This window comes from Sprattus sprattus (assembly GCF_963457725.1).
Source record: "Sprattus sprattus genome assembly, chromosome: 11".
Lineage (NCBI taxonomy): Eukaryota > Metazoa > Chordata > Actinopteri > Clupeiformes > Clupeidae > Sprattus > Sprattus sprattus.
The window spans coordinates 1,153,832-1,167,639 of NC_137909.1; positions in this window are offsets into that span (position 1 = coordinate 1,153,832).

Below are 13,808 nucleotides of genomic sequence, written 5' to 3' on the forward strand. Positions count from 1 at the left end.
ACTCGGCGTTGTGACCTTCATCGTGGCACTGTAAATCTTCCGTCACTGGGCAGCGATGTTGCGGTCATTGCTCCAGGAACAACTCCGTCTTAGCTGTTTGGGAAGCTGGATGTTACTCTACACCTCAGAGGAGGAGAACTTCAAAGAATCAATCCCATTCATCCAGCATATGACCCACTATCATATGTGCTTCTTCTGCCACAGGGCTCTCAAGGATACCACACTGAACTGAAAGGTATCACCCCCACAAGCTTTTACCGATTCCACCTTCAAGTGCGCAACAATTCTGATCACTTCAATTTGCTCCTGCGCGGTGGACGACTCACACAACATTATGTATGTGACATGATGGCCAAAATTGAATCACTACGTCTGAACTGGATTCGCCACAACCAGAAATCTATCAAGGCAGAAAAATACAAAGTCATTGTTGATGCCCTGAATAGTGACGCTGAGATCATCCCAGGACGCCTAACCATCCTGCCTCCCACAATTTATGGATCACCAAGATGGTATGCAAAAGAATTCCAAGACGCCATGGCTTTAGTCAGAGTCAAAGGCAAACCAGACTTCTTCCTCACTTTTACATGCAACCCCAACTGGCCTGAGATTAAAGCATTGCTTTTTGAAGGCCAACAGGCCAGTCAAAGACCAGACATCATTGCCAGAGTATTCCACATGAAGGTTGACGCTCTACTTACAGACCTCCTGAAGCATGACATACTGGGACATGTTGATGCATTTGTAATGGTGAAAGAAACTCAAAAACGACATCTTCCACATATCCATATGCTCATCCCCATAGTGGCACGTGACAAACCAAGGACCACAACTGACATTGATCGCATAATATCTGTGGAGATTCCGGACAAGAACGAAAATCCACAACTACATCACATTGTCACATCACATATGATCCATGGGCCATGTGGAGAATGGAACCGTGACTGTCCATGCATGGTCGACAGAAAGTGTTCAAAGGACTACCCTAAACAATTGAGACAAACCACAACCTTCTCAGACAACTCTTACCCACTGTACAGAAGACGATCCGAAGGTGCTCCTGGCCCACCCATCCTAAAGACAATCAAAAATAACATTCAGGTGTCTATCAACAATGCATGGGTTGTGCCGTACAATCCTTACCTCCTTCTCAGATACAATGCACACATTAACCTTGAAATTGTCTATGCTGTCTCAAGTGTCAAGTATCTGTACAAGCAGGGACGTGCACAGATAGACCCCTAGTGGTGCTCAAGCACCTGCCCTTTTGCCCTGGATGAGAAAAGTGCCCTTTCTGCTGGAGCCCATTTTTTTCTTTTTTTAAATATTTCAGTATCAAAATTACTCTTTCTACCATCAATTCCACCAGAATGTGTTTTGATATCTGACGGGGCATGTATTTGAGTTCATGTGAAAATTTCGCCCCGACATGCTCGGCAGCGCTCACAAGCCCCGCCGCGCCCCTCCCTCCTCCTTCTAGTGCTCATGCAGTGTTGACCGCCAGACCTAAACTTCTTCTCTGACCCGCAGCATCAGACAAACAGGTAATGACGGTGTTTGTGCAATCCCCCGACGTTGTTTGGTGATAAATTAACCACAACATTAGCGCAGATGAAAACATTACGTTGCAACTGGTCCGACGTTTCCTAAAAAATAAGCAAACAAAAAACTCACGAAATCCGTGATTTCAAGTCCTTGTCCAGCTGTTTACCAACGTTTGTCATTGTCTTGTACTTTATAGTACTTATATAAGTAATGAATGGACCAGAGACCAAGGGATAAGGTTGACCATTTACTAGGTATAACTTCAAGTCTGAACACTCACGCATGCACACTCATTACATAGCAAAACCTGCTCATTACAGTCATGTTTAATGAAGAGGAAGAGGGAGAGAGGCAGGCAGGCAGAGAATTTAAAGGCAGTTTTACTGTTCTACAAGATAGACAAGTTCACTAGTTTTGTTTAATTTAAAATAATAATGATCGTTATTATTGAAATGTGAGGTAGTTCTTAAGTTGAGCTAGTCTGGTGAGGTATGTTGTGGTATAATATTAGTGTAATGCTACTTATGCTTCAATTCTGTCAGAAAACAGTACAGAATAAGTACAGGGAACTGCAGCAAGCAGCTCAGGGTAGCAGCTCCCTTTTATCTTGGATCAAGCCATCAACTAGTAAAGCAAATGAGGGAGAAAATATCCTTCTGTGTTTTTTATATATTTATTTATTTATGTATTATTATTTTTAATTTTATAAATCATTTGTGTACAAGTTCTTAGAGAAGGGCCCAGATCAATGTCTGGTGAGGTTAGATGTTACTGAAGAAGGACGTGAGGAACTTCGCCAGGATGAGGTAACATGCTATGAACTGGGACGTTACATCACTGCATCAGAGTCATACTGGAGAATCTACGTTTTCCCTATCCAACAAAAACAACCCCCTGTAAGAATGCTGGCAATTCACCTGGAGGATGAACAAGTCATTACGTTCAATGATGACGGCGCTGCCCAGAACATATTGGACACAGGGCCACCAGCCACTACACTGACTGCCTTCTTTCAAGCAATGTCTCTACATCCGCACATGCAACACATCGTGTACCCAGATGTATTTCAACACTTCACATTCACACATAAAACATTTCAATTGCGAAAAAAGAGACTAAGTTCCTGCAATGACCGCATGGCTAACACTGTTGGACGCATTCCGATGGTTGCCTTCAACCCACACACTGCTGAACTGTTCTATCTCCGCATCCTTTTATACAGAGTCCCAGGACCAACTTCATTCAAGGACCTCCGTAAAGTTGGAGATGTGGTCTTGGACACATATCTAGCTGCCTGCATTGCTCATGGCATCATTGACAATGACCCGGAAGTTGATTCTGTAATGGAGGAAGCAGCGAGCGTCACCTTTGGCCCAGCACTGCGTGAAGTATTTGCCAACATACTCATGTTTGTGCTCAGAGGAGAGCACTTGCAGTTCTGGGAAAGACACAAGCGTGTTCTTAGTGAAGACTTCATGCACAAAGATGCAGTCAGTGAGCCAAATGAGAACATTCTGAATCATGTACTACTCCAGCTCAAAGACCATGTTGAAAGACACGGATTCACACTGAGTGGAAACTTTGGACTCCCTAAACCAGTTCCACATCATGACCATAGTCAGACACCCCACATCATCCAACACGAGACAGAACACATCCTGGAGGAACTTCAAGCTCATATCATTCAAGCAGAACAAACAATAAATCACAACATACTGTTATAAAAACAATCTTGGAGAGTGTGGAACAGGGACTTGGAAAGATGATAGCGCTTGATGCAAGTGGTGGGACAGTAAAAACCTTCATACTGAGCCACATCCTGAACAAAGTGCGCACACAAGGCAAAGTGGCTCTTGCAACTGCCACAAGTGGCATCGCAGCAACCCTGTTGCCAAAAGACACCAGTTTTCACAGCAGGACAAAATGTCCTATCATCCTCACTGATGAATCCACTTGCACTATAAGTGAACATGACAGCACTGCAACACTCATTCGGATGACGCACCTGATGGTTGTGGATGAAGTGTCAATGATGGATCGTCGTGCGTTAGAAGCAGCAGACCGTACATTTCAGTGGCTCCGTGGATCTGACAAACCATTTGGTGGAATAACAATGGTCTTCAGTGGTGATTGGAGGCAAATACTTTCCGTTATACCACACGGTACCGTACCGACATTATAGGAAGATGTTGCAAGAGCTCATACCTGTGGAAACATGTTGAAACTCTACGCCTGACAATAAACATGAGGATCTCTCAAGCTGCTGAACATCAACAAGCTGAAGAAGAAGACTTTGCCAAATTCCTCTTAGACCTTTGCGAAGCAAAAATTCCTACAATTCCTGAATTGGGTGAATATGCTATTCAACTCAACAGCACACAAACAGTTCCTGGTGACAAACTAAAGGACATTGTAAATTGGGTGTATGAAGACATGTTGGCCAACATTTCCAGTCCAACATGGCTATGTGAACGTGTCATATTATGCCCAACTAACTCTGAAGTCGACACAGTAAATGAATACATGACCAAGATCTTCCCTGGAGAAGAACATGTTTGCAACAGCATTGACGCAGCAGATTCTGAGGGTCACCTTGTGTACCCTACTGAATATTTAAATACACTCTGCCCTTCCGGAATGCCACCTCATCGCATCACTTTAAAAGTTGGAATGGTGATCATGCTTCTGCGAAACTTTGACCAACAACATGGACACGGCAATGGCTCAAGATATATCATAGAGCAAATACTGCCACACCTCTTAGTTGCAAAATCTGTGAATGGGGTCAATGCTGGACGCACTCTTTTAATTCCACGAATCACTCTCATACCATCTGACAACATCTTTCCCTTTACCTTACGCCGTAAACAATTTCCAGTGAGACCCTGCTTTGCCATGACTGTCAATAAGTCACAGGGTCAATCTTTACAGCGTGTTGGTGTTTTCTGCACAAGAGACTTCTTCAGCCATGGACAATTCTGTTGGCAAATCAAACAGACTTTGCATACTTGCTCTAGACGAAGAAACAAAGAAAAAGCGCCATTTTCTGAGCAATGTTGTTTTCACTGAAGTGCTGACACACTAAACCATCTTCAGACAATAAAAAAAATTCCACATGGTTCCCTGAAAATCAATATCACCCCTCTATTAACACTTGATCCTTTAATTGTTATTATGGCCCCCTCCACCCATCTTTTGTGACCTTTATAGTCCTACTGTACATGTATTTTATATTTTGACATGTATATAATAAAGACATTTCTTTGTATGGATGAGACATGGGTCGTGGCACTTCTTCAGCAAATCTGTCTCCCTATTGAATTGCACAGGTAATATAAATTACATTCACAATAATAAATTACATTCACAATAATACTTCAGTGTAACCTGTACCTATGTGGAGTGCAAATATGTCTTGCTATTACACTACCCAACAGCTACACCTATGTCTGCTAACACTACAGCATGCATAATTCCTACGGGCACTGCACTAGTAATGATAATGATGATGATGATGATTTGTAATCTATAGGGAACATTGTGTCTCTCGTCTCGACAGCACGAATGTGCGTGTTCAGCAGGCAAGTAACCTAATAGGCCTACTTTTTTAATGGGGGAAAACCCAAAATTCTTTTCCATCCTTGCCCCCTCCAAAAAACATGAAGTAGCCTGGTGTAGGCCTAAAATACCATTGGAAAAAAAACCTCGAATGTCATATTCCAAACGAAAAGTAATGGGAATTGGATTCAGTTTCCCTTCACAATACTGTAATTGTTGAGATTAGACCGTTTAATAGGCAAAAATCAAAATATAAAGATGTGTTGATGTATTTGAAGTGCAAATAAATTACATTGGCAGTGTTGAGGCGGATTATCATCAAAACATTGGCCGTGCATAATAAAGAAGAAATGCTGCCTGCACAAATTAAAATCCACTTCACGGTCAGATGCGGCGGTCAGATGCAGGGTCAGGTCAAACCAAACCAAGTGAAACATGCTAAAACAGTGCCATCTATTGGTAAAATGTGGGTATATTGCTATATTTTTTTTTTGCATTTACAAAAAGGTCAGTTCCGCCTGGCCACGTGTTTACGTCACACGCGGGGTGGGCGTGGTTACGTCACGCATGACGTCATGACGCAATCTAGCGACTTCTGGCGACTTTTCAGTGAACCAATAGCGACTTCTTGTGATTTTTTTTTGGCAACACTGGTAATGACATCCGTATCATCTGGATGATTGTGGTTTGGCACTGGTGGGCCTAGCATTAGGATCTGTGGGTTTTGCTCCTCGAGGTCAAATGCGTTTGTTTTCACATAAGCATTGCAACCCTTTCGCCAACAACGCCAGTAGATTATGACCGGTCTTTATTTTTCTGATATCTATGGCCTTCATGTACCAGAATTTTACCTCCACGATTGCCTGGCTGTAGATTAGATTAGATGAGATTCAACTTTATTGTCATTGTACAGAGTACAGGTACTGAGACAACGAAATGCAGTTTAGCATCTAACCACAAGTGCAAAATAGCAATAAAAGTGCAGAGTATGTGCATATGTAAAGTGGAATAATTGAATAAATAAGATATATACAGTAAGAGTTGGGTATGAAAAAAAAAAGAACAGAATTGGGACTAGCAGCAATTTAGGTAGGAAGTGTAGATAGATGTGAAATATATAAATGTGAAATATATAAAGTGCAGGTGTAAGTATTAGTGGTGGTAATAAGTAAAAAGAAGTGAATGAGGTATTAGTAATATAATGATTAGTAAGTGGTGTAAGTACGGTTAGTACAGTAAAACAGCAAACTAGTATTCTAAGTACAGGTAATACAGTTAAGAGTTGGGTAACAGTAAAGTGTGATAAAAAAAGACACGGTTGTGCAAATGTTCAATGTGCAAATGTTCAGTGGTTGTCACTTGTGTGGCAGTCAAGCCAGGGTGAGGGTGGGGGGGGTACAGTGCAAATGATTAGTGGCTGGAGAGGTGTGCGGCAGTCAGCCAGGGGGGAAGTGGGAGGTATAGTCTCGGGGGTGGGGGGGTACTATCCCCGTCGAGCAGAGTGTATGGATGCCATCTGGCCGTTACTCTTGACGCTTACAGACTCACAGGTAGAAGGCCTTACTGCAGCATCTAGTGCTGCGCAAGGGAACACGGGTTTATAGTGAAGACATTGAACCCTGTTTGATCTATTTGGTTTAACTACCAATTATTAATAAATAAATCCAGACTCTGGTCTATTTCCTAAAAACTCCTTCTGTCATTGTTTTGTTAGACTGACATGATGCTCTATGTGATATAGATAAGAGTGTATTTGTCGGCAAAGACGTAGGGTAGGGGATGTGTTTAGCTTCTACTCGGGCAATCCAGATTCGCAACCCGTGAGGTGCAAAATTTATCTAATAGCCGCAGAAGTGTAGTTTTTTTTTTGCAAACGAACATCGAAGCTAACGTGTTTCAGTCTAAACAAAACCCATCACAAATTAGCGCATCCCAAATAACGTACACACAATATGCCCACAGACGCATTCACAGCATAGAGAACAGCTCAACACTGACAAGTGTCAATATTTTGGTCATTAATAATGGCATAACCCTCCTCCATCAACCCACGACCCACCCGCAATTAACAATTTAGTTATTTTTTCTTTACCCGACCTGACTAATCCATGGTGTTAGTGCCATTTTCCATTTTGTAATTTAGACTCAGATTTAGATATAATATTATTTAGATTCATTTTTTGGTGATTGTTTATAATAGCATAATTATGTTATAATCGCATTATTGTCTTTCATTTTGCATTCTAGTTAAGTATGTTTATGCATTGCATTGCCTAGAGAAACCAAAAGAGCGCGCCCTGAGCTATGACGTGGTCAGTTCACGCGTGAATAGAAAGTGAAACTGTGATTTGTTTCTTTGGTCAGTATAGCAAAGTGAAAACACACTGTTTTCTACTGTCGTTAAACAGCAAACACGCTTAGACTCCATCTTTCCGTTTTCGTCGGACTAATGGGATGTCGGACCAATGGGCCTCTTTTTTTCGGAGTAATGGTATGTCGGACTATTGGTATGTCGGACTAATGGGTAATTTTCGGACTAATGGGATGTTGGACTAATGGGATGTCGGACCAATGGTCCGTCCCCCCCTGAAACGTAGCTTAGCAGGATGGATCAAGCTAAACTTTACGCCAGCTTGGTGGAGTTGTGTCTTCACGGCCTTGAACTCCTCTCTACGACGCAGAGTAGTCCGGAAATATGTGCATCCTTTTACCTTTGTATGACGGGATGCACGAAGAATCATCTCCTTCGTCTGGAAATAGTGCAGCAGAGTTTGGCAGCAGAGGTGCGATGAGCTCTTTCTATAACCGGTGTGTTGGCGAAAGTTTCCTCACCTATGATTTCCTTCAAGAAAGATCCCATGAAAGCAAGCAGGTAAGCCAATCACGTGTATGTATGTTGACAGGATTGGTTCACTTGGTCATCCACTGCGGCATTACGCTTAGCGTTGCCCGTGGCAAGGGCAGCGCATGGTGCCTCCAACTCCGCCAGCCTATCCGTTTCCAGGCAGGGTTTTTCCTGGGTCAAAATGGCTCTTCGGTGCTCCCCAATTTTTTTTTTTGTGGGTCTGTGTTACCTATCAGCAGAAATCAATGTTTTTTTCTTTTTTTTTTACATTTCATAATTAATGGAGGCTATGCTTGAGGTTATCATTTTGCTTCCACTTTAAATTAAATATAGATAGGCTAATATATTGACAATAGTCCAAGCCCCATGGTGCTATCATGTATGGTTAAAAGATTCAAGATCAAGGTTTACCTCGTATATGCAAACTACTGAAATCTATATCAATAGAATCTAGAACTAACCAGTCAGAAATGGAACAAATAATCAAACTTTTGACAGTATTTTGAGTGGAAATTGAATGTGCATTTGTACAGGTGTATTCGTGTACGTCGGGCTGGCCCTCGCGGTGGAACGACAGTTTTCAACCGCACCGGTTTATCAATAATAATATTAGTATTATTATATTCGAGATGCAAGACAAACGAGTTGAGCTTTCAAAACCAATGCTGTTGTCTGCCTTCCCGAGGCCCCGCGTTCTACTGGTACTCGTTTAAACGCGTAGACAAATCAAGTAATAGCCTACACCTGTGTAAGTTCTCAACATAGCAGATATGTTAATAAATTGAAAGCCATGAATATTGAAACCGACGACTGGTGAAGTCAGGATGCATCTGCAGGTTGAGTAATTAAGTGATTGGCTCTGTCCATTCGCGCACCTCACAGTTCCGTATAGATCAGACTTATCGACTCGATTACTATTGATCAAAACATAACGAGAGTTCGGCTGTAGCCTACTTGAAACATACTATTCAGAACATATTCGCTGACGTGCATTGAATACGTGATGAATTGCTCACAAATCTGCTTAAAACAACTAGTGAAGGTGTTTTAGAATAATATTTATGCCGTATACAATAAGTGACTTTATGTAAACACCACTTATTAATGTTAGCTGCCTAATTATTTAGCGCAATGCTAGCATGACTGCCGTAATTCGATTTTTAACCAAGGTAGCCTATTGTACCTATTGAGCCTGTTGATCCCTGTTTACAAATCTGGTTAAAAAGATAAAGGTGAGCTGTTATTTATAGATACTAAATATTTCCCAGGCATCTAATGGCTTACAGCTACCTGTAAAGCATCTAAACGTACAGAGTAAGGTAGGTTGACTGCTAAATCGGCAGCCACCAGTCTTTGGATAGCTCTCATAAATCAGTTATTGTATGGCATTAATATTAGTCTTACCATCACACATAGGATATATAGGTTCACGCACACACTGCTTAAATAAAACTTAAAGCCTACTATCAAAGTATTGTTTTCTTAAGATAATGTAGGCAACTGCTTGCTAGCTGCTTTATACAAAAAAAATCAAATTGAAGTGACTAACGTCTGGCAAACTTGGAGAAGCCTCTGTTCAATGATTGGCTGAGGGGGTAGGAGGCGGGATCTGCTGCTGCTGCTTGAATTCAACGTGAGCGCTTAAAACACCATTAAGCTGAATTGGATGACAGTTTTTTTTTTATCGCAGACTTATTTTTTTGCCTTTTTTTCGCCTTTGCCTAGGCGCTCAGGAAGTGTTCGGGAAAACGGCTTAGGCGCGCGCCTACATTTTCTCTATGCAGGAAAAACCCTGCCAGGGCATTAATTTTGTTTGCATTGACAGTCATTGTTGTGTGTAGTGAAATCATTATAGAACTAAGTTCTTTTACAATTTCTAAAACGAATAGTTTTAACTGTTATACGGTGTATCCTTTGTGAAAAGGAGATCTGTCTTCCTGTAAATCATCTTAGAGAAATGTATTTGTCTAGCACTGCACAACTCGGCAAACTGCAAAGGCTTTCCTGCACCTTCAGGGATTTTACCATCATGGTGTTTCTCCAAGGTGCTTTCTCTTTGCTGAAAGTTTCTTGACTTTTACTGGTGCCAAACGATCAAGATTTGAAAGTTATCCAGGAGTACATCAACTATCTCCTGTTTGGTGACATTACTAGATGTCCTGCATATCCAGAGCACTAGTACTGACCTAGCATTAATTAAACCCCTAAAAACGTATCTCTGCTCCTTAAAATGGCTTGGATTTAACACATTTGTTTCACAATCCCGCCCAGTACCTCCATTTCCTATTCCATGGGTTCTGGGTACTGTTCGGCGACGCTCGCTAAGCAGTTTAGCGAGCTAGATTCCAGGCTAAAAAAAGAGGACGCCCCCTTATCGAGTTCGGCGAAGCAACTTCTGATAAATTACCATAGTAACATATCGCTTAGCACTAACCTGCTCCAGGGCAGGCTAACCAAAGTTTAGCTGGCTAAACTTGCCACACCCACGCCAAAAGGAGGGATCCCATTGACAAGGATTAATATTATAGTTTGATTAGCGTAGGAAGAGTTCTTTGCGATCGCCAAGAAGATTAATTTTTCCATCATGATAAGTTCTTGTATGAGCGCTACTGATCCACCCGACAAGGAATAATTAATTTAGAAGACCTTCTCGAGTCATTTATTGCATACACCACCGTCGAACATTCAATGTCTTCACTTTCTTGCGAGTGGTAGCCTTCATTTTTGTAATGTCAGCGATGCGGAGAACAAAGCACTCATAATTATGACAGTGGTAGCCTATTAGTACAGTTGAGACATTGGTACAGTTGATAAACCCAGAATAACTTTCATGCTCAGCCTGAGACGTGATTTTTAGTTTGCACATGAATACTAACCTTTGATCCCAGGAAATTTGAGCACATAACCCATCTCCATTACGGAGATATTGGCGAAAGTTGTTTAAGATCTTGATTTTATGTCCCTTCTACAATCACGATGTCATTAACCATACGTCATCAACAAATGCAACTTACATCATTGCAAGCGTAAAGTTTTGCAAACGTGTCTAGTTTTTGTGCAGTAGTGAATACAGTCTACCTCAGTCTACTTCACAGCATATAATTTTTGTAGAAAAGGTGGATGCATGATAAGAAGAGCGAAATACACATAATATATTTTCATTGCTTCAATTTATTGAATTTCTTATTAATACATTTAAATTTAGTCATTTCGCAGACGGTTTTATTCAAAGCTATTTACAAGGAGATATAAAACTACAATTACTAGGGAGGCGCAGGGTTCGAACCAGCGATCTGTTGCATGCAATCCATGAGCTCTAACTGCTTCACCAGAGTCACATGTTAGACATCTGAAAAGATATCACGTCTTAGACAGCCTATAGACAGTTTCTTATATTGCTGTCACAGCCGCGGCAGTGTTGAATTTTGACATGATTATGGTCTTGAATTCTTCATAACGTGTTCATGGTCATATCCTGCCTTAGCGGAGAAAAAAATAAGTATTTTTCTTTGAGTTTAGACTATTGTATCGGGGAAAAAAATCATGGTTTTGGTGATCGACCTTTCTTGCCTTTTGAAGCAGGACGTGCACGCGCAATTTAGCTGACGAGATAACTTAACTAGACGATTTTTTATCTTAGCGCACGTCGCCAGACCGGCTTGGCCTGTTCTCATTTAGCGAGCTATATTATCTCATGTCGCGAGCTAAATTAATTATCTTAGCTTCAGTTGTACGCCGAACAGGGCCCTGGTGTCCTGTGTTGGATTGTGTCTGTTCCATGTTTTGATCAAGTCTAGGTTTTACCACTACACTGGTTTCTGGCTGACTGACAAGGGAGGTGACCAATCACCAGTGTCTGTCCCTGTACACCTGCTCCCACTCACTGTATCATTGCCAAACCTGCCTGATAGTTAGTTATCAGCATGTTAGTATTTTTTGCTGTTTTGACCCAAGCCTGTGTACTGGCTCTGTGAGTTTTGAGTTGCTGTGAGTTGCCTTTTGTTACCACCATAAGCCTGTTTTTTTGTCATGTGAGTTTTCTGTCAAGCCCCTGGGTTACCTTGGCCTGTTTCGGTGAGCCTCTTAAGTTATTTTTCCTAATTAGGCCGTACTGGTTATTTCCCCCTGATTTAGTACTGATTGCCGACATCTTTAAAAATGTCATCTCATGAGTGCTCACTTCCGGCACCATTTTTGCAAAATAAATAAATATGTGCCACATTACAGATGGCCATAAAAGTATGTTGTACTGTGGTAAGTATGTAAGGAGCTTTACTTCAAAATGTGACTCCACTCCTATGGATAACGGTAAAGATGATCAGTAAGATGGCAGGCATTGTTATCTCTATGAATGTATTAAAAACCTTTCTGAATTTCTAAATCAGAAGCATTGAACATAATGTATGATATTATGACAATGCCACCAAATTCTGGGATACAAGAAGATTGGTAAGACATAATATTGTTCAGACAATTATGGATACAGATATTTAAAGAACATTCATTGTAAAGACATAATATTGTTCAGACAATTACAGATACAGTTATGGAAAGAACATTCATTGAAAAGAGATAATATTGTACAGACAATTACAGATACAGATATGGAAAGAACAGTCATTGCAAAGATATACTATTGTTCAGACAATTACGGCTTCAGATATGGAAAGCTCCACTTGCTTGAAAATTAAATCCCCTCACCACTTAGCAGACTTGTACAGACATTCAATTGAATTCAATTCAATATTATTTATATAGCGCAATAACAATACAATTGCCTCTAGGCGCTTTACAGAGCCCAGAGCCTAAACCCCCTTAGTGCAAGCACAATGGCAACAGGGGCAAGGAAAAACTCCCTGTTAGGAAGGACGGAAACCTTAAGCAGAACCACGACACATAAGGGGGGACCCATCTGCTTGAGGTCGGCCGGGGGGAGATAGGAAGGGGGAGGGTTGTGTGGCAGACGGGGAAGGGAAACAACAGGGGTTGTACACAGCCAGCATTTGGTCGATGTACGTAGTATATATACAGACATCCGGTGGTAAACACATGATAAAGGCAAGACCAGTTTAGTGGGTATATACTGTACTCAGTTAAAAATACATCTACTGATGCGCAAACTTGGACACATCATCAGTGTTGTTTCCTGGAGTCACTGGGTGTTTCGGGTCTTGCAACAGGTTGGATGGGCTTGGGAGGACATCGTAGACGCCCTGAATCAAGAACTTGATCCTCTGGGGGTTCCACTGCCAGATGTCCTTCCAGGTGACACTCCGCTCCATCGCCTGCTCCCACTTCATCCAGGCGCCCTGCTGCCGCATAGCCACTGCTCTGCTGGTTCGCTCTTCCTCAACTGAAGCTCGCACCTCCTCCTGCACCAACCTCTGTCTCTCCCTCCCGCTGGCAGAGTCGTACCGGGTCGTTGATCGGCTCCCCAGTCCGGCTCTGCCTTTCGCCACTGCTCCGAGGATGGCCTTGTGCTTCAGTCGAGTTTCTGCTTGCTGGACCGCTTCGGCTGCCCTCCACTTCCTCCCTGTCTTCACAACAATTCCTGCCCCGAACACTTTGGCATCTCTGGATTCAGAGTACTGCAGATGTTCCCGTGCCACGATGAACTCCTCCCTGACTGAGCTGAAGGGGAGCCTGAGCTTGTTGGTGTTTCCGTACAGCCCTATGCTACTCAGGCTGCGTGGCAATCTCCGCAGATAGCTGCTCACCCTTTGCTCAAAGCCTTCCACTACTGTCATGGGGACCTCATAGATGAGCAGAGGCCAGAGGATTCTTGGGAGGATCCCATGCTGGTAGACCCAGGCCTTGAATCTTCCAGGGAGCCCAGACTTGTCCACTGTTCTCAACC